A 26,698-nucleotide genomic window follows, 5' to 3' on the forward strand; every position below is an offset into this window, starting at 1 on the left:
GCTCTGCGCAGTGCACCGCCCAACTGTGGAGTCAAGTGACTGGACGGACACCAGCTGTCAAGCTTCCTGGAGACGGCACTTCTATCGCTGGAGTGATATAAAACCATGGACCCTCTGCCTAGCCGTCGTCTGTAACCCCTTGTCGCAAACTGATGCTGTGTTGCACATCGTAGGTAACGGACTTCTGCGGATAGCTGATAGCATCATTCTGCGCATATCTTGGGAGAACGAGACAGCTCTGCGCAGTGCACCGCCCAACTCTGGAGTCAAGTGACTGGATGGACCATCACTATTAAGCTTCCTGGAGACGGAACTGCTATCTCTGGAGTGCTATAAAATCATGGATACTCTGCCTAGCCGTCAGCAGTAACCCCTTGTCGCAAACTGATCACGGTTTTGCACATCGTAGGTTACTGACTTCTGCGGCTAGCTGATAGCATCATTCTGCGCATATCTTGGGAGAACGAGACAGCTCTGCGCAGTGCACCGCCCAACTGTGGAGTCAAGTGACTGGACGGACCATCACTGTCAAGCTTCCTGGAGACGGCACTGCTATCGCTTGAGTGCTATAAAACCATGGATCATCTGCCTAGCCGTCGGCTGTAACCCCTTGTAAACTAATCGCTGTTTTGCACATCGTAGGTAACTGACTTCTGCGGCTAGCTGATAGCATCATTCTGCGCATATCTTGGGAGACCGAGACAGCTCTGCGCAGTGCACCGCCCAACTGTGGAGTCAAGTGACTGGACGGACCATCAATGTCAGGTTTCCTGGAGGCGGCGCTGCTATCGCTGGAGTGCTATAAAACCATGGATCATCTGCCTAGCCGTCGGCTGTAACCCCTTGTAAACTAATCGCTGTTTTGCACATCGTAGGTAACTGACTTCTGCGGCTAGCTGATAGCATCATTCTGCGCATATCTTGGGAGACCTAGACAGCTCTGCGCAGTGCACCGCCCAACTGTGGAGTCATGTGACTGGTCGGACACCAACTGTCAAGCTTCCTGGAGACGGCACTGCTATCGCTGGAGTGCTATAAAATCATGGATCCTCTGCCTAGCCGTCGGTTGTAACCCCTTGTCGCAAACTGATCGCTGTGTTGCACATCGTAGGTAACTGACTTCTGCGGCTAGGTGATAGAATCATTCTGCGGATATCTTGGGAGAACGAGACAGCTTTGCACAGTGCACCGCCCAACTACGGAGTCAAGTGACTGGAAGGGCCATCACTGTCAAGCTTCCCGGAGACGCAACTGCTATCCCTTGGAGTGCTATAAAACCATGGATTCTCTGCCTAGCCGTCGGCTGTAATTCCTTGTCGCAAACTGATCGCTGTTTTTCACATCGTAGGTAACTGACTTCTGCGGCTAGCTGTTATCATCAATCTGCGCTTATCTTGGGAGAATGAGACAGCTTGCGCAGTGCACCGCCCAACTGTGGAGTCATGTGACTGGTCGGACACCAACTGTCAAGCCTCCTGGAGGCGGCACTGCTATCGCTGGACTGCTATAAAACCATGAATCTCCGTCTAGCCGTCGGCGGTAACCCCTTGTCGCAAACTGATCGCTGTTTTGCACATCGTAGGTAACTGACTTCTGCGGCTAGGTGATAGCATCATTCTGCGCATAACTGTGGAGACTGAGACAGCTTTGCGCAGTGCACCGCCCAACTGTGGAGTCAAGTGACCGGACGGACCATCACTGTCAAGCTTCCTGGAGACGGCACTGCTATCGCTGGAGTGATATAAAACCATGGACCGTCAGCCTAGCCGTCGGCTGTAACCCCTTGTCGCAAACTGATCGCTGTGTTCCACATCGTAGGTAACTGACTTCTGCGGCTAGCTGATAGCATCATTCTGCGCATATCTTGGGAGAACGAGACAGCTCTGCGCAGTGCACCGCCCAACTGTGGAGTCAAGTGACTGGACGGACCATCACTGTAAAGCTTCCTGGAGACGGCACTGCTATCTCTGGAGTGCTCTAAAACCATGGATCCTCTGCCTAGCCGTCAGCTGTAACCCCTTGTCGCAAACTGATCACTGTTTTGCACATCGTAGGTTACTGGCTTCTGCGGCTAGCTGATAGCATCATTCTGCGCATATCTTGGGAGAACGAGACAGCTCTGCGCAGTGCACCGCCCAACTCTGGAGTCAAGTGACTGGACGCACCATCACTGTCAACCTTCCTTGAGACGGCACTGCTTTCGCTGGAGTGCTATAAAACCATAGATATCTGCCTAGCCGTCGGCTGTAACCCCTTGTCGCAAACTGATCGCTGTTTTTAACATCGTAGGTAACTGACTTCGGCGCCTAGCTGATAGCATCATTCTGCGCATATCTTGGGAGACCGAGACAGCTCTGCGCAGTGCACCGCCCAACCTGTGGAGTCAAGTGACTGGACAGACCATCACTTTCAAGCTTCCTGGAGACGGCACTGCTATCGCTGGAGTGCTATAAAACCATGGATCCTCTGCCGAGCCGACGGCTGTAACCCCTTGTGGGAATCTGATCGCTGTTTTGCACATCGTAGGTAACTGACCTCTGCGGCTAGCTGATAGCATCATTCTGCGCATATCTTGGGAGAACGAGACAGCTCTGCGCAGTGGACCACCCAACTGTGGAGTGAAGTGACTGGACGGACCATCACTGTCAAGCTTCCTGGAGACGGCACTGCTATCGCTGGAGTGCTATAAAACCATGGATCCTCTGCCTAGCCTTCGGCTGTAACCCCTTGTGGGAATCTGATCGCTGTTTTGCACATCGTAGGTAACTGACCTCTGCGGCTAGCTGATAGCATCATTCTGCGCATATCTTGGGAGAACGAGACAGCTCTGCGCAGTGCACCACCCAACTGTGGAGTGAAGTGACTGGACGGACCATCACTGTCAAGCTTCCTGGAGACGGCACTGCTATAGCTGGAGTGCTATAAAACCATGGATCCTCTGCCTAGCCTTCGGCTGTAACCCCTTGTGAAAAACTGATCGCTGTTTTGCACACCGTAGGTAACTGACTTCTGCGGCTAGCTGATAGCATCAATCTGCGCAAATCTTCAAAAACAAGTCAGCTCTGCGAAGTGAGCCGCCCAACTGTGGAGTCAAGTGACTGGACGGACCATCACTGTCAAGCTTCCTGGAGGCGGCACTGCTATCATTGGAGTGCTATAAAACCATGGATCCTCTGCCTAGCCGTCGGTGGTAACCCCTTGTCACAAACTGATCGCTGTTTTGCACATCGTAGGTAACTGACTTCTGCGGCTAGCTGATAGCATCATTCTGCGCATACCTTGGGAGAACGAGACAGCTCTGCGCAGTGCACCGCACAATTGCGGAGTCAAGTGACTGGACGGACCATCACTGTCAAGCTTCCTGGAGACGGCACTGCTATCTCTGGAGTGCTATAAAACCATATATCCACTGCCTAGCCGTCGGCAAAAACCCCTTGTCGCAAACTGATCGCTGTTTTGCACATCGTAGGTAACTGACTTCTACGGCTAGCTGTTAGCATCATTCTGCGCATACCTTGGGAGAATGAGACAGCTCTGCGCAGTGCACCGCCCAACTGTGGAGTCAAGTGACTGGACGGACCATCACTGTCAAGCTTCCTGGAGACGGCACTGCTATCGCTTGAGTGCTATAAAACCATGGATCCTCTGCCTAGCCGTCGGCTGTCACCCCTTGTCGCAAACTGATCGCTGTTTTGCACATCGCAGGTAACTGACTTCTGCGGCTAGCTGATAGCATCATTCTGCGCATTTCTTGGGAGAACGAGACAGATCTGCACAGTGCACCGCCCGACTGTGGTCAATTGACTCGACGGACCGTCACTGTCAAGCTTCCTGGAGACGGCACTGCTATCGCTGTTGTGCTATAAAACCATGGATCATCTGCCTAGCCGTCGGCTGTAACCCCTTGTAAACTAATCGCTGTTTTGCACATCTTAGGTAACTGACTTCTGCGGCTAGCTGATAGCATCATTCTGCGCATATCTTGGGAGACCGAGACAGCTCTGCGCAGTGCACCGCCCAACTGTGGAGTCAAGTGACTGGACGCACACCAACTGTCAATTTCCTGGAGACGGCAGTGCCATCGCTGGAGTGCTATAAAACCACGGACCCTCTGCCTAGCCGTCGGCTGTAAACGCTTGTCGCAAACTGATCGCTGTGTTGCACATCGTAGGTAACTGACTTCTTCGGCTAGCTATTAGCATCATTCTGCGCATATCTTGGGAGAACGAGACAGCTTTGCACAGTGCACCGCCCAACTGCGGAGTCAAGTGACTGGACGGACCATCACTGTCAAGCTTCCTGGAGACGGCACTGCTATCCCTTGGAGTGCTATAAAACCATGGATCCTCTGCCTAGCCGTCGGCTGTAACACTGTCGCAAACTGATCGCTGTTTTGCACATCGTAGGTAAATGACTTCTGCGGCTAGCTGATAGCATCATTCTGCGCAGATCTTGGGAGAACGAGACAGATCTGCGCAGTTCACCGCCCAACTGTGGAGTCAAGTGACTGGACGGACCATCACTGTCAAGCTTCCTGGAGACGGCACTGCTATCGCTGGAGTGCTATAAAATCATGGATCCTCTGCCTAGCCGTCGGCTGTAACACTTTGTCGCAAACTGATCGCTGTTTTGCACATCGTAGGTAAATGACTTCTGCGGCTAGCTGATAGCATCATTCTGCACAGATCTTGGGAGAACGAGACAGCTCTGCGCAGTGCACCGCCCAACTGTGGAGTCAAGTGACTGGACGGACCATCACTGTCAAGCTTCCTGGAGACGGCACTGCTATCGCTGTTGTGCTATAAAACTATGGATCATCTGCCTAGCCGTCGGCTGTAACCCCTTGTAAACTAATCGCTGTTTTGCACATAGTAGGTAACTGACTTCTGCGGCTCGCTGATAGCATCATTCTGCGCATATCTTGGGAGACCGAGACAGCTCTGCGCAGTGCACCGCCCAAATGTGGAGTCAAGTGACTGGACGGACCATTACTGTCAAGCTTCCTGGAGACGGCACTGCTATCGCTGGAGTGCTATAAAACCACGGATCTTCCGCCTAGCCGTCGGCGGTAACGCCTTGTCGCAAACTGATCGCTGTTTTGCACATCGTAGGTAACTGACTTCTGCGGCTAGGTGATAGCATCATTCTGCGCATATCTTGGGAGAACGAGACAGCTCTGCGCAGTTCACCGCCCAAATGTGGAGTCAAGTGACTGGACGGACCATCACTGTCAAGCTTCCTGGAGACGGCACTGCAATCGCTGGAGTGCTATAAAACGATGGATCCTCTGCCTAGCCGTCGGCTGTAACCCCTTGACGCAAACTGATCGCTGTTTTGCACATTGCAGGTAACTGACTTCTGCGGCTAGCTGATAGCATCATTCTGCGCATATCTTGGGAGAACGAGACAGATCTGCACAGTGCACCGCCCGACTATGGTCAATTGACTCGACGGACAGTCACTGTCAAGCTTCCGGAGACGGCACTGCTATCGCTGGAGTGTTATAAAACCATGGATCCTCTGCCTAGCCGTCGGCTGTAACCCCTTGTCGCAAACTGATCGTTGTTTTGCACATCGTAGGTAACTGACTTCTGCGGCTGACTGATAGCATCATTCTGCGCATATCTTGGGAGAACGAGACAGCTCTGCGCAGTGCACCGCCCAACTGTGGTGTCAAGTTACTGGACAGACGATCACTGTCAAGCTTCCTGGAGATGGCACTGCTATCGCTGGAGTGCTATAAAACCATGGATTCTCTGCCTAGCCGTCGCTGGTAACCCCTTGTCACAAACTGATTGCTGTTTTGCACATCGTAGGTAACTGACTTCTGCGGCTAGCTGATAGCATCATTCTGCGCATACCTTCGGAGTATGAGAAAGCTCTGCGCACTGCACCGCCCAACTGTGGAGTCAAGTGACTGGATGGACCATCACTATTAAGCTTCCTGGAGACGGCACTGCTATCTCTGGAGTGCTATAAAACCATGGATACTCTGCCTAGCCGTCAGCAGTAACCCCTTGTCGCAAACTGATCGCTGTGTTGCACATCGTAGGTAACTGACTTCTGCGGCTAGGTGATAGCATCATTCTGCGCATATCTTGGGAGAACGAGACAGCTCTGCGCAGTGCACCGCCCAACTGTGGAGTCAAGTGACTGGACGGACCATCACTGTCAAGCTTCCTGGAGGCGGCACTGCTATCGTTGGAGTGCTATAAAACCATGGATCCTCTGCCTAGCCGTCGGTGGTAACCCCTTGTCACAAACTGATCGCTGTTTTACACATCGTAGGTAACTGACTTCTGCGGCTAGCTGATAGCATCATTCTGCGCATACCTTGGGAGAACGAGACAGCTCTGCGCAGTGCACCGCACAATTGCGGAGTCAAGTGACTGGACGGACCATCACTGTCAAGCTTCCTGGAGACGGCACTGCTATCGCTGGAGTGCTATAAAACCATGGATCCTCTGCCTAGCCTTCGGCTGTAACCCCTTGTGAAAAACTGATCGCTGTTTTGCACACCGTAGGTAACTGACTTCTGCGGCTAGCTGATAGCATCAATCTGCGCAAATCTTCAAAAACGAGTCAGCTCTGCGAAGTGCACCGCCCAACTGTGGAGTCAAGTGACTGGACGGACCATCACTGTCAAGCTTCCTGGAGGCGGCACTGCTATCGTTGGAGTGCTATAAAACCATTGATCCTCTGCCTAGCCGTCGGTGGTAACCCCTTGTCACAAACTGATCGCTGTTTTGCACATCGTAGGTAACTGACTTCTGCGGCTAGCTGATAGCATCATTCTGCGCATACCTTGGGAGAACGAGACAGCTCTGCGCAGTGCACCGCACAATTGCGGAGTCAAGTGACTGGACGGACCATCACTGTCAAGCTTCCTGGAGACGGCACTGCTATCTCTGGAGTGCTATAAAACCATGGATCCACTGCCTAGCCGTCGGCAAAAACCCCTTGTCGCAAACTGATCGCTGTTTTGCAAATCGTAGGTAACTGACTTCTACGGCTAGCTGTTAGCATCATTCTGCGCATACCTTGGGAGAATGAGACAGCTCTGCGCAGTGCACCGCCCAACTGTGGAGTCAAGTGACTGGACGGACACCAGCTGTCAAGCTTCCTGGAGACGGCACTTCTATCGCTGGAGTGATATAAAACCATGGACCCTCTGCCTAGCCGTCGTCTGTAACCCCTTGTCGCAAACTGATGCTGTGTTGCACATCGTAGGTAACGGACTTCTGCGGATAGCTGATAGCATCATTCTGCGCATATCTTGGGAGAACGAGACAGATCTGCACAGTGCACCGCCCGACTATGGTCAATTGACTCGACGGACAGTCACTGTCAAGCTTCCGGAGACGGCACTGCTATCGCTGGAGTGTTATAAAACCATGGATCCTCTGCCTAGCCGTCGGCTGTAACCCCTTGTCGCAAACTGATCGTTGTTTTGCACATCGTAGGTAACTGACTTCTGCGGCTGACTGATAGCATCATTCTGCGCATATCTTGGGAGAACGAGACAGCTCTGCGCAGTGCACCGCCCAACTGTGGTGTCAAGTTACTGGACAGACGATCACTGTCAAGCTTCCTGGAGATGGCACTGCTATCGCTGGAGTGCTATAAAACCATGGATTCTCTGCCTAGCCGTCGCTGGTAACCCCTTGTCACAAACTGATTGCTGTTTTGCACATCGTAGGTAACTGACTTCTGCGGCTAGCTGATAGCATCATTCTGCGCATACCTTCGGAGTATGAGAAAGCTCTGCGCACTGCACCGCCCAACTGTGGAGTCAAGTGACTGGATGGACCATCACTATTAAGCTTCCTGGAGACGGCACTGCTATCTCTGGAGTGCTATAAAACCATGGATACTCTGCCTAGCCGTCAGCAGTAACCCCTTGTCGCAAACTGATCGCTGTGTTGCACATCGTAGGTAACTGACTTCTGCGGCTAGGTGATAGCATCATTCTGCGCATATCTTGGGAGAACGAGACAGCTCTGCGCAGTGCACCGCCCAACTGTGGAGTCAAGTGACTGGACGGACCATCACTGTCAAGCTTCCTGGAGGCGGCACTGCTATCGTTGGAGTGCTATAAAACCATGGATCCTCTGCCTAGCCGTCGGTGGTAACCCCTTGTCACAAACTGATCGCTGTTTTACACATCGTAGGTAACTGACTTCTGCGGCTAGCTGATAGCATCATTCTGCGCATACCTTGGGAGAACGAGACAGCTCTGCGCAGTGCACCGCACAATTGCGGAGTCAAGTGACTGGACGGACCATCACTGTCAAGCTTCCTGGAGACGGCACTGCTATCGCTGGAGTGCTATAAAACCATGGATCCTCTGCCTAGCCTTCGGCTGTAACCCCTTGTGAAAAACTGATCGCTGTTTTGCACACCGTAGGTAACTGACTTCTGCGGCTAGCTGATAGCATCAATCTTCGCAAATCTTCAAAAACGAGTCAGCTCTGCGAAGTGCACCGCCCAACTGTGGAGTCAAGTGACTGGACGGACCATCACTGTCAAGCTTCCTGGAGGCGGCACTGCTATCGTTGGAGTGCTATAAAACCATTGATCCTCTGCCTAGCCGTCGGTGGTAACCCCTTGTCACAAACTGATCGCTGTTTTGCACATCGTAGGTAACTGACTTCTGCGGCTAGCTGATAGCATCATTCTGCGCATACCTTGGGAGAACGAGACAGCTCTGCGCAGTGCACCGCACAATTGCGGAGTCAAGTGACTGGACGGACCATCACTGTCAAGCTTCCTGGAGACGGCACTGCTATCTCTGGAGTGCTATAAAACCATGGATCCACTGCCTAGCCGTCGGCAAAAACCCCTTGTCGCAAACTGATCGCTGTTTTGCAAATCGTAGGTAACTGACTTCTACGGCTAGCTGTTAGCATCATTCTGCGCATACCTTGGGAGAATGAGACAGCTCTGCGCAGTGCACCGCCCAACTGTGGAGTCAAGTGACTGGACGGACACCAGCTGTCAAGCTTCCTGGAGACGGCACTTCTATCGCTGGAGTGATATAAAACCATGGACCCTCTGCCTAGCCGTCGTCTGTAACCCCTTGTCGCAAACTGATGCTGTGTTGCACATCGTAGGTAACGGACTTCTGCGGATAGCTGATAGCATCATTCTGCGCATATCTTGGGAGAACGAGACAGCTCTGCGCAGTGCACCGCCCAACTCTGGAGTCAAGTGACTGGATGGACCATCACTATTAAGCTTCCTGGAGACGGCACTGCTATCTCTGGAGTGCTATAAAACCATGGATACTCTGCCTAGCCGTCAGCAGTAACCCCTTGTCGCAAACTGATCACGGTTTTGCACATCGTAGGTTACTGACTTCTGCGGCTAGCTGATAGCATCATTCTGCGCATATCTTGGGAGAACGAGACAGCTCTGCGCAGTGCACCGCCCAACTGTGGAGTGAAGTGACTGGACGGACCATCACTGTCAAGCTTCCTGGAGACGGCACTGCTATCGCTTGAGTGCTATAAAACCATGGATCCTCTGCCTAGCCGTCGGCAGTCACCCCTTGTCGCAAACTGATCGCTGTTTTGCACATCGTAGGTAACTGACTTCTACGGCTAGCTGTTAGCATCATTCTGCGCATACCTTGGGAGAATGAGACAGCTCTGCGCAGTGCACCGCCCAACTGTGGAGTCAAGTGACTGGACGGACACCAGCTGTGAAGCTTCCTGGAGACGGCACTTCTATCGCTGGAGTGATATAAAACCATGGACCCTCTGCCTAGCCTTCGGCTGTAACCCCTTGTGAAAAACTGATCACTGTTTTGCACACCGTAGGTAACTGACTTCTGCGGCTAGCTGATAGCATCAATCTGCGCAAATCTTCAAAAACGAGTCAGCTCTGCGAAGTGCACCGCCCAACTGTGGAGTCAAGTGACTGGACGGACCATCACTGTCAAGCATCCTGGAGGCGGCACTGCTATCGTTGGAGTGCTATAAAACCATGGATCCTCTGCCTAGCCGTCGGTGGTAACCCCTTGTCACAAACTGATCGCTGTTTTGCACATCGTAGGTAACTGACTTCTGCGGCTAGCTGTTAGCATCATTCTGCGCATACCTTGGGAGAACGAGACAGCTCTGCGCAGTGCACCGCACAATTGCGGAGTCAAGTGACTGGACGGACCATCACTGTCAAGCTTCCTGGAGACGGCACTGCTATCTCTGGAGTGCTATAAAACCATGGATCCACTGCCTAGCCGTCGGCAAAAACCCCTTGTCGCAAACTGATCGCTGTTTTGCACATCGTAGGTAACTGACTTCTACGGCTAGCTGTTAGCATCATTCTGCGCATACCTTGGGAGAATGAGACAGCTCTGCGCAGTGCACCGCCCAACTGTGGAGTCAAGTGACTGGACGGACACCAGCTGTCAAGCTTCCTGGAGACGGCACTTCTATCGCTGGAGTGATATAAAACCATGGACCCTCTGCCTAGCCGTCGTCTGTAACCCCTTGTCGCAAACTGATGCTGTGTTGCACATCGTAGGTAACGGACTTCTGCGGATAGCTGATAGCATCATTCTGCGCATATCTTGGGAGAACGAGACAGCTCTGCGCTGTGCACCGCCCAACTCTGGAGTCAAGTGACTGGATGGACCATCACTATTAAGCTTCCTGGAGACGGCACTGCTATCTCTGGAGTGCTATAAAATCATGGATACTCTGCCTAGCCGTCAGCAGTAACCCCTTGTCGCAAACTGATCACGGTTTTGCACATCGTAGGTTACTGACTTCTGCGGCTAGCTGATAGCATCATTCTGCGCATATCTTGGGAGAACGAGACAGCTCTGCGCAGTGCACCGCCCAACTGTGGAGTCAAGTGACTGGACGGACCATCACTGTCAAGCTTCCTGGAGACGGCACTGCTATCGCTTGAGTGCTATAAAACCATGGATCCTCTGCCTAGCCGTCGGCTGTCACCCCTTGTCGCAAACTGATCGCTGTTTTGCACATCGCAGGTAACTGACTTCTGCGGCTAGCTGATAGCATCATTCTGCGCATATCTTGGGAGAACGAGACAGATCTGCACAGTGCACCGCCCGACTGTGGTCAATTGACTCGACGGACCGTCAATGTCAAGCTTCCTGGAGACGGCACTGCTATCGCCGTTGTGCTATAAAACCATGGATCATCTGCCTAGCCGTCGGCTGTAACCCCTTGTAAACTAATCGCTGTTTTGCACATCGTAGGTAACTGACTTCTGCGGCTAGCTGATAGCATCATTCTGCGCATATCTTGGGAGACCGAGACAGCTCTGCGCAGTGCACCGCCCAACTGTGGAGTCAAGTGACTGGACGGACCATCAATGTCAGGTTTCCTGGAGGCGGCACTGCTATCGCTGGAGTGCTATAAAACCATGGATCATCTGCCTAGCCGTCGGCTGTAACCCCTTGTAAACTAATCGCTGTTTTGCACATCGTAGGTAACTGACTTCTGCGGCTAGCTGATAGCATCATTCTGCGCATATCTTGGGAGACCTAGACAGCTCTGCGCAGTGCACCGCCCAACTGTGGAGTCAAGTGACTGGACGGACCATCACTGTCAAGCTTCCTGGAGACGTCACTGCTATCTCTGGAGTGCTATAAAACCATGGATACTCTGCCTAGCCGTCAGCAGTAACCCCTTGTCGCAAACTGATCACGGTTTTGCACATCGTAGGTTACTGACTTCTGCGGCTAGCTGATAGCATCATTCTGCGCATATCTTGGGAGAACGAGACAGCTCTGCGCAGTGCACCGCCCAACTGTGGAGTGAAGTGACTGGACGGACCATCACTGTCAAGCTTCCTGGAGACGGCACTGCTATCGCTTGAGTGCTATAAAACCATGGATCCTCTGCCTAGCCGTCGGCTGTCACCCCTTGTCGCAAACTGATCGCTGTTTTGCACATCGTAGGTAACTGACTTCTGCGGCTAGCTGATAGCATCATTCTGCGCAGATCTTGGGAGAACGAGACAGCTCTGCGCAGTGCACCGCCCAACTGTGGAGTCAAGTGACTGGACGGACCATCACTGTCAAGCTTCCTGGAGACGTCACTGCTATCTCTGGAGTGCTATAAAACCATGGATACTCTGCCTAGCCGTCAGCAGTAACCCCTTGTCGCAAACTGATCACGGTTTTGCACATCGTAGGTTACTGACTTCTGCGGCTAGCTGATAGCATCATTCTGCGCATATCTTGGGAGAACGAGACAGCTCTGCGCAGTGCACCGCCCAACTGTGGAGTGAAGTGACTGGACGGACCATCACTGTCAAGCTTCCTGGAGACGGCACTGCTATCGCTTGAGTGCTATAAAACCATGGATCCTCTGCCTAGCCGTCGGCTGTCACCCCTTGTCGCAAACTGATCGCTGTTTTGCACATCGTAGGTAACTGACTTCTACGGCTAGCTGTTAGCATCATTCTGCGCATACCTTGGGAGAATGAGACAGCTCTGCGCAGTGCACCGCCCAACTGTGGAGTCAAGTGACTGGACGGACACCAGCTGTGAAGCTTCCTGGAGACGGCACTTCTATCGCTGGAGTGATATAAAACCATGGACCCTCTGCCTAGTCGTCGTCTGTAACCCCTTGTCGCAAACTGATGCTGTGTTGCACATCGTAGGTAACGGACTTCTGCGGATAGCTGATAGCATCATTCTGCGCATATCTTGGGAGAACGAGACAGCTCTGCGCAGTGCACCGCCGAACTCTGGAGTCAAGTGACTGGATGGACCATCACTATTAAGCTTCCTGGAGACGGCACTGCTATCTCTGGAGTGCTATAAAATCATGGATACTCTGCCTAGCCGTCAGCAGTAACCCCTTGTCGCAAACTGATCACGGTTTTGCACATCGTAGGTTACTGACTTCTGCGGCTAGCTGATAGCATCATTCTGCGCATATCTTGGGAGAACGAGACAGCTCTGCGCAGTGCACCGCCCAACTGTGGAGTCAAGTGACTGGACGGACCATCACTGTCAAGCTTCCTGGAGACGGCACTGCTATCGCTTGAGTGCTATAAAACCATGGATCCTCTGCCTAGCCGTCGGCTGTCACCCCTTGTCGCAAACTGATCGCTGTTTTGCACATCGCAGGTAACTGACTTCTGCGGCTAGCTGATAGCATCATTCTGCGCATATCTTGGGAGAACGAGACAGATCTGCACAGTGCACCGCCCGACTGTGGTCAATTGACTCGACGGACCGTCAATGTCAAGCTTCCTGGAGACGGCACTGCTATCGCTGTTGTGCTATAAAACCATGGATCATCTGCCTAGCCGTCGGCTGTAACCCCTTGTAAACTAATCGCTGTTTTGCACATCGTAGGTAACTGACTTCTGCGGCTAGCTGATAGCATCATTCTGCGCATATCTTGGGAGACCGAGACAGCTCTACGCAGTGCACCGCCCAACTGTGGAGTCAAGTGACTGGACGGACCATCAATGTCAGGTTTCCTGGAGGCGGCACTGCTATCGCTGGAGTGCTATAAAACCATGGATCATCTGCCTAGCCGTCGGCTGTAACCCCTTGTAAACTAATCGCTGTTTTGCACATCGTAGGTAACTGACTTCTGCGGCTAGCTGATAGCATCATTCTGCGCATATCTTGGGAGACCTAGACAGCTCTGCGCAGTGCACCGCCCAACTGTGGAGTCATGTGACTGGTCGGACACCAACTGTCAAGCTTCCTGGAGACGGCACTGCTATCGCTGGAGTGCTATAAAATCATGGATCCTCTGCCTAGCCGTCGGTTGTAACCCCTTGTCGCAAACTGATCGCTGTGTTGCACGTCGTAGGTAACTGACTTCTGCGGCTAGGTGATAGAATCATTCTGCGGATATCTTGGGAGAACGAGACAGCTTTGCACAGTGCACCGCCCAACTACGGAGTCAAGTGACTGGACGGGCCATCACTGTCAAGCTTCCCGGAGACGCAACTGCTATCCCTTGGAGTGCTATAAAACCATGGATCCTCTGCCTAGCCGTCGGCTGTAACACTTTGTCGCAAACTGATCGCTGTGTTGCACATCGTAGGTAAATGACTTCTGCGGCTAGCTGATAGCATCATTCTGCGCAGATCTTGGGAGAACGAGACAGCTCTGCGCAGTGCACCGCCCAACTGTGGAGTCAAGTGACTGGACGGACCATCACTGTCAAGCTTCCTGGAGACGTCACTGCTATCGCTGGAGTGCTATAAAACCATGGATTCTCTGCCTAGCCGTCGGCTGTAATTCCTTGTCGCAAACTGATCGCTGTTTTTCACATCGTAGGTAACTGACTTCTGCGGCTAGCTGTTATCATCAATCTGCGCTTATCTTGGGAGAATGAGACAGCTTGCGCAGTGCACCGCCCAAGTGTGGAGTCATGTGACTGGTCGGACACCAACTGTCAAGCCTCCTGGAGGCGGCACTGCTATCGCTGGACTGCTATAAAACCATGAATCTCCGTCTAGCCGTCGGCGGTAACCCCTTGTCGCAAACTGATCGCTGTGTTCCACATCGTAGGTAACTGACTTCTGCGGCTAGCTGATAGCATCATTCTGCGCATATCTTGGGAGAACGAGACAGCTCTGCGCAGTGCACCGCCCAACTCTGGAGTCAAGTGACTGGACGCACCATCACTGTCAACCTTCCTTGAGACGGCACTGCTTTCGCTGGAGTGCTATAAAACCATAGATATCTGCCTAGCCGTCGGCTGTAACCCCTTGTCGCAAACTGATCGCTGTTTTTAACATCGTAGGTAACTGACTTCGGCGCCTAGCTGATAGCATCATTCTGCGCATATCTTGGGAGACCGAGACAGCTCTGCGCAGTGCACCGCCCAACCTGTGGAGTCAAGTGACTGGACAGACCATCACTTTCAAGCTTCCTGGAGACGGCACTGCTATCGCTGGAGTGCTATAAAACCATGGATCCTCTGCCGAGCCGACGGCTGTAACCCCTTGTGGGAATCTGATCGCTGTTTTGCACATCGTAGGTAACTGACCTCTGCGGCTAGCTGATAGCATCATTCTGCGCATATCTTGGGAGAACGAGACAGCTCTGCGCAGTGGACCACCCAACTGTGGAGTGAAGTGACTGGACGGACCATCACTGTCAAGCTTCCTGGAGACGGCACTGCTATCGCTGGAGTGCTATAAAACCATGGATCCTCTGCCTAGCCTTCGGCTGTAACCCCTTGTGGGAATCTGATCGCTGTTTTGCACATCGTAGGTAACTGACCTCTGCGGCTAGCTGATAGCATCATTCTGCGCATATCTTGGGAGAACGAGACAGCTCTGCGCAGTGCACCACCCAACTGTGGAGTGAAGTGACTGGACGGACCATCACTGTCAAGCTTCCTGGAGACGGCACTGCTATCGCTGGAGTGCTATAAAACCATGGATCCTCTGCCTAGCCTTCGGCTGTAACCCCTTGTGAAAAACTGATCGCTGTTTTGCACACCGTAGGTAACTGACTTCTGCGGCTAGCTGATAGCATCAATCTGCGCAAATCTTCAAAAACGAGTCAGCTCTGCGAAGTGCACCGCCCAACTGTGGAGTCAAGTGACTGGACGGACCATCACTGTCAAGCTTCCTGGAGGCGGCACTGCTATCATTGGAGTGCTATAAAACCATGGTTCCTCTGCCTAGCCGTCGGTGGTAATCCCTTGTCACAAACTGATCGCTGTTTTGCACATCGTAGGTAACTGACTTCTGCGGCTAGCTGATAGCATCATTCTGCGCATACCTTGGGAGAACGAGACAGCTCTGCGCAGTGCACCGCACAATTGCGGAGTCAAGTGATTGGACGGACCATCACTGTCAAGCTTCCTGGAGACGGCACTGCTATCTCTGGAGTGCTATAAAACCATATATCCACTGCCTAGCCGTCGGCAAAAACCCCTTGTCGCAAACTGGTCGCTGTTTTGCACATCGTAGGTAACTGACTTCTTCGGCTAGCTGTTAGCATCATTCTGCGCATACCTTGGGAGAATGAGACAGCTCTGCGCAGTGCACCGCCCAACTGTGGAGTCAAGTGACTGGACGGACCATCACTGTCAAGCTTCCTGGAGACGGCACTGCTATCGCTTGAGTGCTATAAAACCATGGATCCTCTGCCTAGCCGTCGGCTGTCACCCCTTGTCGCAAACTGATCGCTGTTTTGCACATCGCAGGTAACTGACTTCTGCGGCTAGCTGATAGCATCATTCTGCGCATATCTTGGGAGAACGAGACAGATCTGCACAGTGCACCGCCCGACTGTGGTCAATTGACTCGACGGACCGTCAATGTCAAGCTTCCTGGAGACGGCACTGCTATCGCTGTTGTGCTATAAAACCATGGATCATCTGCCTAGCCGTCGGCTGTAACCCCTTGTAAACTAATCGCTGTTTTGCACATCGTAGGTAACTGACTTCTGCGGCTAGCTGATAGCATCATTCTGCGCATATCTTGGGAGACCGAGACAGCTCTGCGCAGTGCACCGCCCAACTGTGGAGTCAAGTGACTGGACGCACACCAACTGTCAATTTCCTGGAGACGGCAGTGCCATCGCTGGAGTGCTATAAAACCATGGACCCTCTGCCTAGCCGTCGGCTGTAAACGCTTGTCGCAAACTGATCGCTGTTTTGCACATCGTAGGTAACTGACTTCTACGGCTAGCTGTTAGCATCATTCTGCGCATACCTTGGGAGAATGAGACAGCTCTGCGCAGTGCACCGCCCAACTGTGGAGTCAAGTGACTGGACGGACACCAGCTGTCAAGCTTCCTGGAGACGGCACTTCTATCGCTGGAGTGATATAAAACCATGGACCCTCTGCCTAGCCGTCGTCTGTACCCCCTTGTCGCAAACTGATGCTGTGTTGCACATCGTAGGTAACGGACTTCTGCGGATAGCTGATAGCATCATTCTGCGCATATCTTGGGAGAACGAGACAGCTCTGCGCAGTGCACCGCCCAACTCTGGAGTCAAGTGACTGGATGGACCATCACTATTAAGCTTCCTGGAGACGGAACTGCTATCTCTGGAGTGCTATAAAATCATGGATACTCTGCCTAGCCGTCAGCAGTAACCCCTTGTCGCAAACGGATCACGGTTTTGCACATCGTAGGTTACTGACTTCTGCGGCTAGCTGATAGCATCATTCTGCGCATATCTTGGGAGAACGAGACAGTTCTGCGCAGTGCACCGCCCAACTGTGGAGTCAAGTGACTGGACGGACCATCACTGTCAAGCTTCCTGGAGACGGCACTGCTATCGCTTGAGTGCTATAAAACCATGGATCCTCTGCCTAGCCGTCGGCTGTCACCCCTTGTCGCAAACTGATCGCTGTTTTGCACATCGCAGGTAACTGACTTCTGCGGCTAGCTGATAGCATCATTCTGCGCATATCTTGGGAGAACGAGACAGATCTGCACAGTGCACCGCCCGACTGTGGTCAATTGACTCGACGGACCGTCAATGTCAAGCTTCCTGGAGACGGCACTGCTATCGCTGTTGTGCTATAAAACCATGGATCATCTGCCTAGCCGTCGGCTGTAACCCCTTGTAAACTAATCGCTGTTTTGCACATCGTAGGTAACTGACTTCTGCGGCTAGCTGATAGCATCATTCTGCGCATATCTTGGGAGACCGAGACAGCTCTGCGCAGTGCACCGCCCAACTGTGGAGTCAAGTGACTGGACGGACCATCAATGTCAGGTTTCCTGGAGGCGGCACTGCTATCGCTGGAGTGCTATAAAACCATGGATCATCTGCCTAGCCGTCGGCTGTAACCCCTTGTAAACTAATCGCTGTTTTGCACATCGTAGGTAACTGACTTCTGCGGCTAGCTGATAGCATCATTCTGCGCATATCTTGGGAGACCTAGACAGCTCTGCGCAGTGCACCGCCCAACTGTGGAGTCATGTGACTGGTCGGACACCAACTGTCAAGCTTCCTGGAGACGGCACTGCTATCGCTGGAGTGCTATAAAATCATGGATCCTCTGCCTAGCCGTCGGTTGTAACCCCTTGTCGCAAACTGATCGCTGTGTTGCACATCGTAGGTAACTGACTTCTGCGGCTAGGTGATAGAATCATTCTGCGGATATCTTGGGAGAACGAGACAGCTTTGCACAGTGCACCGCCCAACTACGGAGTCAAGTGACTGGACGGGCCATCACTGTCAAGCTTCCCGGAGACGCAACTGCTATCCCTTGGAGTGCTATAAAACCATGGATTCTCTGCCTAGCCGTCGGCTGTAATTCCTTGTCGCAAACTGATCGCTGTTTTTCACATCGTAGGTAACTGACTTCTGCGGCTAGCTGTTATCATCAATCTGCGCTTATCTTGGGAGAATGAGACAGCTTGCGCAGTGCACCGCCCAACTGTGGAGTCATGTGACTGGTCGGACACCAACTGTCAAGCCTCCTGGAGGCGGCACTGCTATCGCTGGACTGCTATAAAACCATGAATCTCCGTCTAGCCGTCGGCGGTAACCCCTTGTCGCAAACTGATCGCTGTTTTGCACATCGTAGGTAACTGACTTCTGCGGCTAGGTGATAGCATCATTCTGCGCATAACTGTGGAGACTGAGACAGCTTTGCGCAGTGCACCGCCCAACTGTGGAGTCAAGTGACCGGACGGACCATCACTGTCAAGCTTCCTGGAGACGGCACTGCTATCGCTGGAGTGATATAAAACCATGGACCGTCAGCCTAGCCGTCGGCTGTAACCCCTTGTCGCAAACTGATCGCTGTGTTCCACATCGTAGGTAACTGACTTCTGCGGCTAGCTGATAGCATCATTCTGCGCATATCTTGGGAGAACGAGACAGCTCTGCGCAGTGCACCGCCCAACTGTGGAGTCAAGTGACTGGACGGACCATCACTGTAAAGCTTCCTGGAGACGGCACTGCTATCTCTGGAGTGCTCTAAAACCATGGATCCTCTGCCTAGCCGTCAGCTGTAACCCCTTGTCGCAAACTGATCACTGTTTTGCACATCGTAGGTTACTGGCTTCTGCGGCTAGCTGATAGCATCATTCTGCGCATATCTTGGGAGAACGAGACAGCTCTGCGCAGTGCACCGCCCAACTCTGGAGTCAAGTGACTGGACGCACCATCACTGTCAACCTTCCTTGAGACGGCACTGCTTTCGCTGGAGTGCTACAAAACCATAGATATCTGCCTAGCCGTCGGCTGTAACCCCTTGTCGCAAACTGATCGCTGTTTTTAACATCGTAGGTAACTGACTTCGGCGCCTAGCTGATAGCATCATTCTGCGCATATCTTGGGAGACCGAGACAGCTCTGCGCAGTGCACCGCCCAACCTGTGGAGTCAAGTGACTGGACAGACCATCACTTTCAAGCTTCCTGGAGACGGCACTGCTATCGCTGGAGTGCTATAAAACCATGGATCCTCTGCCGAGCCGACGGCTGTAACCCCTTGTGGGAATCTGATCGCTGTTTTGCACATCGTAGGTAACTGACCTCTGCGGCTAGCTGATAGCATCATTCTGCGCATATCTTGGGAGAACGAGACAGCTCTGCGCAGTGGACCACCCAACTGTGGAGTGAAGTGACTGGACGGACCATCACTGTCAAGCTTCCTGGAGACGGCACTGCTATCGCTGGAGTGCTATAAAACCATGGATCCTCTGCCTAGCCTTCGGCTGTAACCCCTTGTGGGAATCTGATCGCTGTTTTGCACATCGTAGGTAACTGACCTCTGCGGCTAGCTGATAGCATCATTCTGCGCATATCTTGGGAGAACGAGACAGCTCTGCGCAGTGCACCACCCAACTGTGGAGTGAAGTGACTGGACGGACCATCACTGTCAAGCTTCCTGGAGACGGCACTGCTATCGCTGGAGTGCTATAAAACCATGGATCCTCTGCCTAGCCTTCGGCTGTAACCCCTTGTGAAAAACTGATCGCTGTTTTGCACACCGTAGGTAACTGACTTCTGCGGCTAGCTGATAGCATCAATCTGCGCAAATCTTCAAAAACAAGTCAGCTCTGCGAAGTGAGCCGCCCAACTGTGGAGTCAAGTGACTGGACGGACCATCACTGTCAAGCTTCCTGGAGGCGGCACTGCTATCATTGGAGTGCTATAAAACCATGGATCCTCTGCCTAGCCGTCGGTGGTAACCCCTTGTCACAAACTGATCGCTGTTTTGCACATCGTAGGTAACTGACTTCTGCGGCTAGCTGATAGCATCATTCTGCGCATACCTTGGGAGAACGAGACAGCTCTGCGCAGTGCACCGCACAATTGCGGAGTCAAGTGACTGGACGGACCATCACTGTCAAGCTTCCTGGAGACGGCACTGCTATCTCTGGAGTGCTATAAAACCATATATCCACTGCCTAGCCGTCGGCAAAAACCCCTTGTCGCAAACTGATCGCTGTTTTGCACATCGTAGGTAACTGACTTCTACGGCTAGCTGTTAGCATCATTCTGCGCATACCTTGGGAGAATGAGACAGCTCTGCGCAGTGCACCGCCCAACTGTGGAGTCAAGTGACTGGACGGACCATCACTGTCAAGCTTCCTGGAGACGGCACTGCTATCGCTTGAGTGCTATAAAACCATGGATCCTCTGCCTAGCCGTCGGCTGTCACCCCTTGTCGCAAACTGATCGCTGTTTTGCACATCGCAGGTAACTGACTTCTGCGGCTAGCTGATAGCATCATTCTGCGCATTTTTTGGGAGAACGAGACAGATCTGCACAGTGCACCGCCCGACTGTGGTCAATTGACTCGACGGACCGTCACTGTCAAGCTTCCTGGAGACGGCACTGCTATCGCTGTTGTGCTATAAAACCATGGATCATCTGCCTAGCCGTCGGCTGTAACCCCTTGTAAACTAATCGCTGTTTTGCACATCGTAGGTAACTGACTTCGGCGGCTAGCTGATAGCATCATTCTGCGCATATCTTGGGAGACCGAGACAGCTCTGCGCAGTGCACCGCCCAACTGTGGAGTCAAGTGACTGGACGCACACCAACTGTCAATTTCCTGGAGACGGCAGTGCCATCGCTGGAGTGCTATAAAACCACGGACCCTCTGCCTAGCCGTCGGCTGTAAACGCTTGTCGCAAACTGATCGCTGTGTTGCACATCGTAGGTAACTGACTTCTTCGGCTAGCTGTTAGCATCATTCTGCGCATATCTTGGGAGAACGAGACAGCTTTGCACAGTGCACCGCCCAACTGCGGAGTCAAGTGACTGGACGGACCATCACTGTCAAGCTTCCTGGAGACGGCACTGCTATCCCTTGGAGTGCTATAAAACCATGGATCCTCTGCCTAGCCGTCGGCTGTAACACTCTCGCAAACTGATCGCTGTTTTGCACATCGTAGGTAAATGACTTCTGCGGCTAGCTGATAGCATCATTCTGCGCAGATCTTGGGAGAACGAGACAGATCTGCGCAGTTCACCGCCCAACTGTGGAGTCAAGTGACTGGACGGACCATCACTGTCAAGCTTCCTGGAGACGGCACTGCTATCGCTGGAGTGCTATAAAATCATGGATCCTCTGCCTAGCCGTCGGCTGTAACACTTTGTCGCAAACTGATCGCTGTTTTGCACATCGTAGGTAAATGACTTCTGCGGCTAGCTGATAGCATCATTCTGCAGAGATCTTGGGAGAACGAGACAGCTCTGCGCAGTGCACCGCCCAACTGTGGAGTCAAGTGACTGGACGGACCATCACTGTCAAGCTTCCTGGAGACGGCACTGCTATCGCTGTTGTGCTATAAAACTATGGATCATCTGCCTAGCCGTCGGCTGTAACCCCTTGTAAACTAATCGCTGTTTTGCACATAGTAGGTAACTGACTTCTGCGGCTCGCTGATAGCATCATTCTGCGCATATCTTGGGAGACCGAGACAGCTCTGCGCAGTGCACCGCCCAAATGTGGAGTCAAGTGACTGGACGGACCATTACTGTCAAGCTTCCTGGAGACGGCACTGCTATCGCTGGAGTGCTATAAAACCACGGATCTTCCGCCTAGCCGTCGGCGGTAACGCCTTGTCGCAAACTGATCGCTGTTTTGCACATCGTAGGTAACTGACTTCTGCGGCTAGGTGATAGCATCATTCTGCGCATATCTTGGGAGAACGAGACAGCTCTGCGCAGTTCACCGCCCAAATGTGGAGTCAAGTGACTGGACGGACCATCACTGTCAAGCTTCCTGGAGACGGCACTGCAATCGCTGGAGTGCTATAAAACGATGGATCCTCTGCCTAGCCGTCGGCTGTAACCCCTTGACGCAAACTGATCGCTGTTTTGCACATTGCAGGTAACTGACTTCTGCGGCTAGCTGATAGCATCATTCTGCGCATATCTTGGGAGAACGAGACAGATCTGCACAGTGCACCGCCCGACTATGGTCAATTGACTCGACGGACAGTCACTGTCAAGCTTCCGGAGACGGCACTGCTATCGCTGGAGTGTTATAAAACCATGGATCCTCTGCCTAGCCGTCGGCTGTAACCCCTTGTCGCAAACTGATCGTTGTTTTGCACATCGTAGGTAACTGACTTCTGCGGCTGACTGATAGCATCATTCTGCGCATATCTTGGGAGAACGAGACAGCTCTGCGCAGTGCACCGCCCAACTGTGGTGTCAAGTTACTGGACAGACGATCACTGTCAAGCTTCCTGGAGATGGCACTGCTATCGCTGGAGTGCTATAAAACCATGGATTCTCTGCCTAGCCGTCGCTGGTAACCCCTTGTCACAAACTGATTGCTGTTTTGCACATCGTAGGTAACTGACTTCTGCGGCTAGCTGATAGCATCATTCTGCGCATACCTTCGGAGTATGAGAAAGCTCTGCGCACTGCACCGCCCAACTGTGGAGTCAAGTGACTGGACGCACACCAACTGTCAATGTCCTGGTGACGGCAGGGCCATCGCTGGAGTGCTATAAAACCATGGACCCTCTGCCTAGCCGTCGGCTGTAACCGCTTGTCGCAAACTGATCGCTGTGTTGCACATCGTAGGTAACTGACTTCTGCGGCTAGGTGATAGCATCATTCTGCGCATATCTTGGGAGAACGAGACAGCTCTGCGCAGTGCACCGCCCAACTGTGGAGTCAAGTGACTGGACGGACCATCACTGTCAAGCTTCCAGGAGACGGCACTGCTATCGCTGGAGTGCTATAAAACCATGGATCCTCTGCCTAACCGTCGGCTGTAAACACTTGTCGCAAACTGATCGCTGTTTTGCACATCGTAGGTAACTGACTTCTGCGGCTAGGTGATAGCATCATTCTGCGCATAACTGTGGAGACCGAGACAGGTTTGCGCCGTGCACCGCCCAACTGTGGAGTCAAGTGACTGGACAGACCATCACTGTAAAGCTTCCTGGAGACGGCACTGCTATTGCTGGAGTGATATAAAACCATGGACCCTCTGCCCAGCCGTCGGCTGTAACCACTTGTCGAAAACTGATCGCTGTGTTCCACATCTTAGGTAACTGACTTCTGCGGCTAGCTGATAGCATCATTCTGCGCATATCTTGGGAGACCGAGACACCTCTGCGCAGTGCGCCGCCCAACTGTGGAGTCAAGTGACTGGACGGACCATTACTGGCAAGCTTCCTGGAGACGGCACTGCTATCGCTGGAGTGCTATAAAACCACGGATCTTCCGCCTAGCCGTCGGCGGTAACCCCTTGTCGCAAACTGATCGCTGTTTTGCACATCGTAGGTAACTTACTTCTGCCGCTAGGTGATATTATCAATCTGCGCATATCTTGGGAGAACGAGACAGCTCTGCGCAGTTCACCGCCCAACTGTGGAGTCAAGTGACTGGACGGACCATCACTGTCAAGCTTCCTGGAGACGGCACTGCTATCGCTGGAGTCTATAAAACCATGGATCCTCTGCCTAGCCGTCGGTTGTAACCCCTTGTCGCAAACTGATCGCTGTGTTGCACATCGTAGGTAACTGACTTCTGCGGCTAGGTGATAGCATCATTCTGCGCATATCTTGGGAGAACGAGGCAGCTCTGCGCAGTGCACCGCCCAACTGTGGAGTCAAGTGACTGGACGGACCATCACTGTCAGGTTTCCTGGAGGCGGCACTGCTATCGCTGGAGTGCTATAAAACGATAGATCCTCTGCCTAGCCATCGGCAGTAACCCGTTGTGAAAAACTGATCGCTATTTTGCACATCGTAAGTAACTGACTTCTGCGGCTAGCTGATAGCATCATTCTGCGCATAACTTGGGAGAACGAGACAGCTCTGCGCAGTCCACCGCCCAACTGTGGAGTCAAGTGACTGGACAGACCATCACTGTCAAGCTTCCTGGAGACGGCACTGCTATCGCTGGAGTGCTATAAAACGATGGATCCTCTGCCTAGCCGTCGGCTGTAACCCCTTGTGTAAAACTGATGCCTGTTTTGCACATCGTAGGTAACTGACTTCTGCGGCTAGCTGATAGCATCATTCTGCGCATAACTTGGGAGAACGAGACAGCTCTGCGCAGTCCACCGCCCAACTATGGAGTCTAGTGACTGGACAGACCATCACTGTCAAGCTTCCTGGAGACGGCACTGCTATCGCTGGAGTGCTATAAAACCATGGATATTCTGCCTAGCAGTCGGCTGTAACCCGTTGTCGCAAACTGATCGCTGTTTTGCACACCGAAGGTAACTGACTTCTGCGGCTAGCTGATAGCATCATTCTGCGCATATCTTGGGAGAACGAGACAGCTCTGCGCAGTGCACCGCCCAACTGTGGAGTCAAGTGAGTAGACGGACCATCACTGTCAAGCTTCCAGGAGACGGCACTGCTATCGCTGGAGTGCTATAAAACCATGGATCCTCTGCCTAGCCGTCGGCTGTAACCCCTTGTGGAAAACTGATCGCTGTTTTGCACATCGTAGGTAACTGACTTCTGCGGCTAACTGATAGCAATATTCTGCGCATAGCTTGGGAGAACGAGACAGCTCTGCGCAGTGCACCGCCCAACTGTGGTGACAAGTGACTGGACAGACCATCACTGTCAAGCTTCCTGAAGACGGCACTGGTATTGCTGGAGTGCTATAAAACGATGGATCCTCTGCCTAGCCGTCGGTGGTAACCCCTTGTTACAAACTGATCGCTGTTTTGCACATCGTAGGTAACTGACTTCTGCGGCTAGCTGATAGCATCATTCTGCGCATACCTTCGGAGAATGAGACAGCTCTGCGCACTGCACCGCCCAACTGTGGAGTCAAGTGACTGGACGGACACCAGCTGTCAAGCTTCCTGGTGACGGCAGTGCCATCGCTGGAGTGCTATAAAACCATGGATCCTCTCCCTAGCCGTCGGCTGTAACCCCTTGTAAACTAATTGCTGTTTTGCACATCGTAGGTAACTGACTTCTGCGGCTAGGTGATAGCATCATTCTGCGCATATCTTGGGAGACCGAGACAGCTCTGCGCAGTGCACCGCCCAACTGTGGAGTCAAGTGACTGGACGGACCATTACTGTCAAGCTTCCTGGAGACGGCACTGCTATCGCTGGAGTGCTATAAAACCACGGATCTTCCGCTTAGCCGTCGGCGGTAACCCCTTGTCGCAAACTGATCGCTGTTTTGGACATCGTAGGTAACTGACTTCTGCGGCTAGGTGATAGCATCATTCTGCGCATAACTGTGGAGACCGAGACAGCTTTGCGCAGTGCACCGCCCAACTGTGGAGTCAAGTGACTGGACAGACCATCACTGTAAAGCTTCCTGAAGACGGCACTGCTATTGCTGGAGTGATATAAAACCATGGAACCTCTGCCCAACCGTCGGCTGTAACCACTTGTCGAAAACTGATCGCTGTGTTCCACATCTTAGGTAACTGACTTCTGCGGCTAGCTGATAGCATCATTCTGCGCATATCTTGGGAGAACGAGACAGCTCTGCGCAGTGCGCCGCCCTTCTGTGGAGTGAAGTGACTGGACGGACCATCGCTGTCAAGCTTCCTGGAGACGGCACTGCTATCGCTGGAGTGCTATAAAACCATGGATCATCTGCCTAGCCGTCGGCTGTAACCCCTTGTAAACTAATCGCTGTTTTGCACATCGTAGGTAACTGACTTCTGCGGCTAGCTGATAGCATCATTCTGCGCATATCTTGGGAGACCTAGACAGCTCTGCGCAGTGCACCGCCCAACTGTGGAGTCATGTGACTGGTCGGACACCAACTGTCAAGCTTCCTGGAGACGGCACTGCTATCGCTGGAGTGCTATAAAATCATGGATCCTCTGCCTAGCCGTCGGTTGTAACCCCTTGTCGCAAACTGATCGCTGTGTTGCGCATCGTAGGTAACTGACTTCTGCGGCCAGGTGATAGAATCATTCTGCGGATATCTTGGGAGAACGAGACAGCTTTGCACAGTGCACCGCCCAACTACGGAGTCAAGTGACTGGACGGGCCATCACTGTCAAGCTTCCCGGAGACGCAACTGCTATCCCTTGGAGTGCTATAAAACCATGGATCCTCTGCCTAGCCGTCGGCTGTAACACTTTGTCGCAAACTGATCGCTGTTTTGCACATCGTAGGTAAATGACTTCTGCGGCTAGCTGATAGCATCATTCTGCGCAGATCTTGGGAGAACGAGACAGCTCTGCGCAGTGCACCGCCCAACTGTGGAGTCAAGTGACTGGACGGACCATCACTGTCAAGCTTCCTGGAGACGTCACTGCTATCTCTGGAGTGCTATAAAACCATGGATACTCTG

The sequence above is a fragment of the Amblyomma americanum genome, chromosome 2, assembly GCF_052857255.1.
Source record: "Amblyomma americanum isolate KBUSLIRL-KWMA chromosome 2, ASM5285725v1, whole genome shotgun sequence".
In the NCBI taxonomy this organism is placed as follows: domain Eukaryota; kingdom Metazoa; phylum Arthropoda; class Arachnida; order Ixodida; family Ixodidae; genus Amblyomma; species Amblyomma americanum.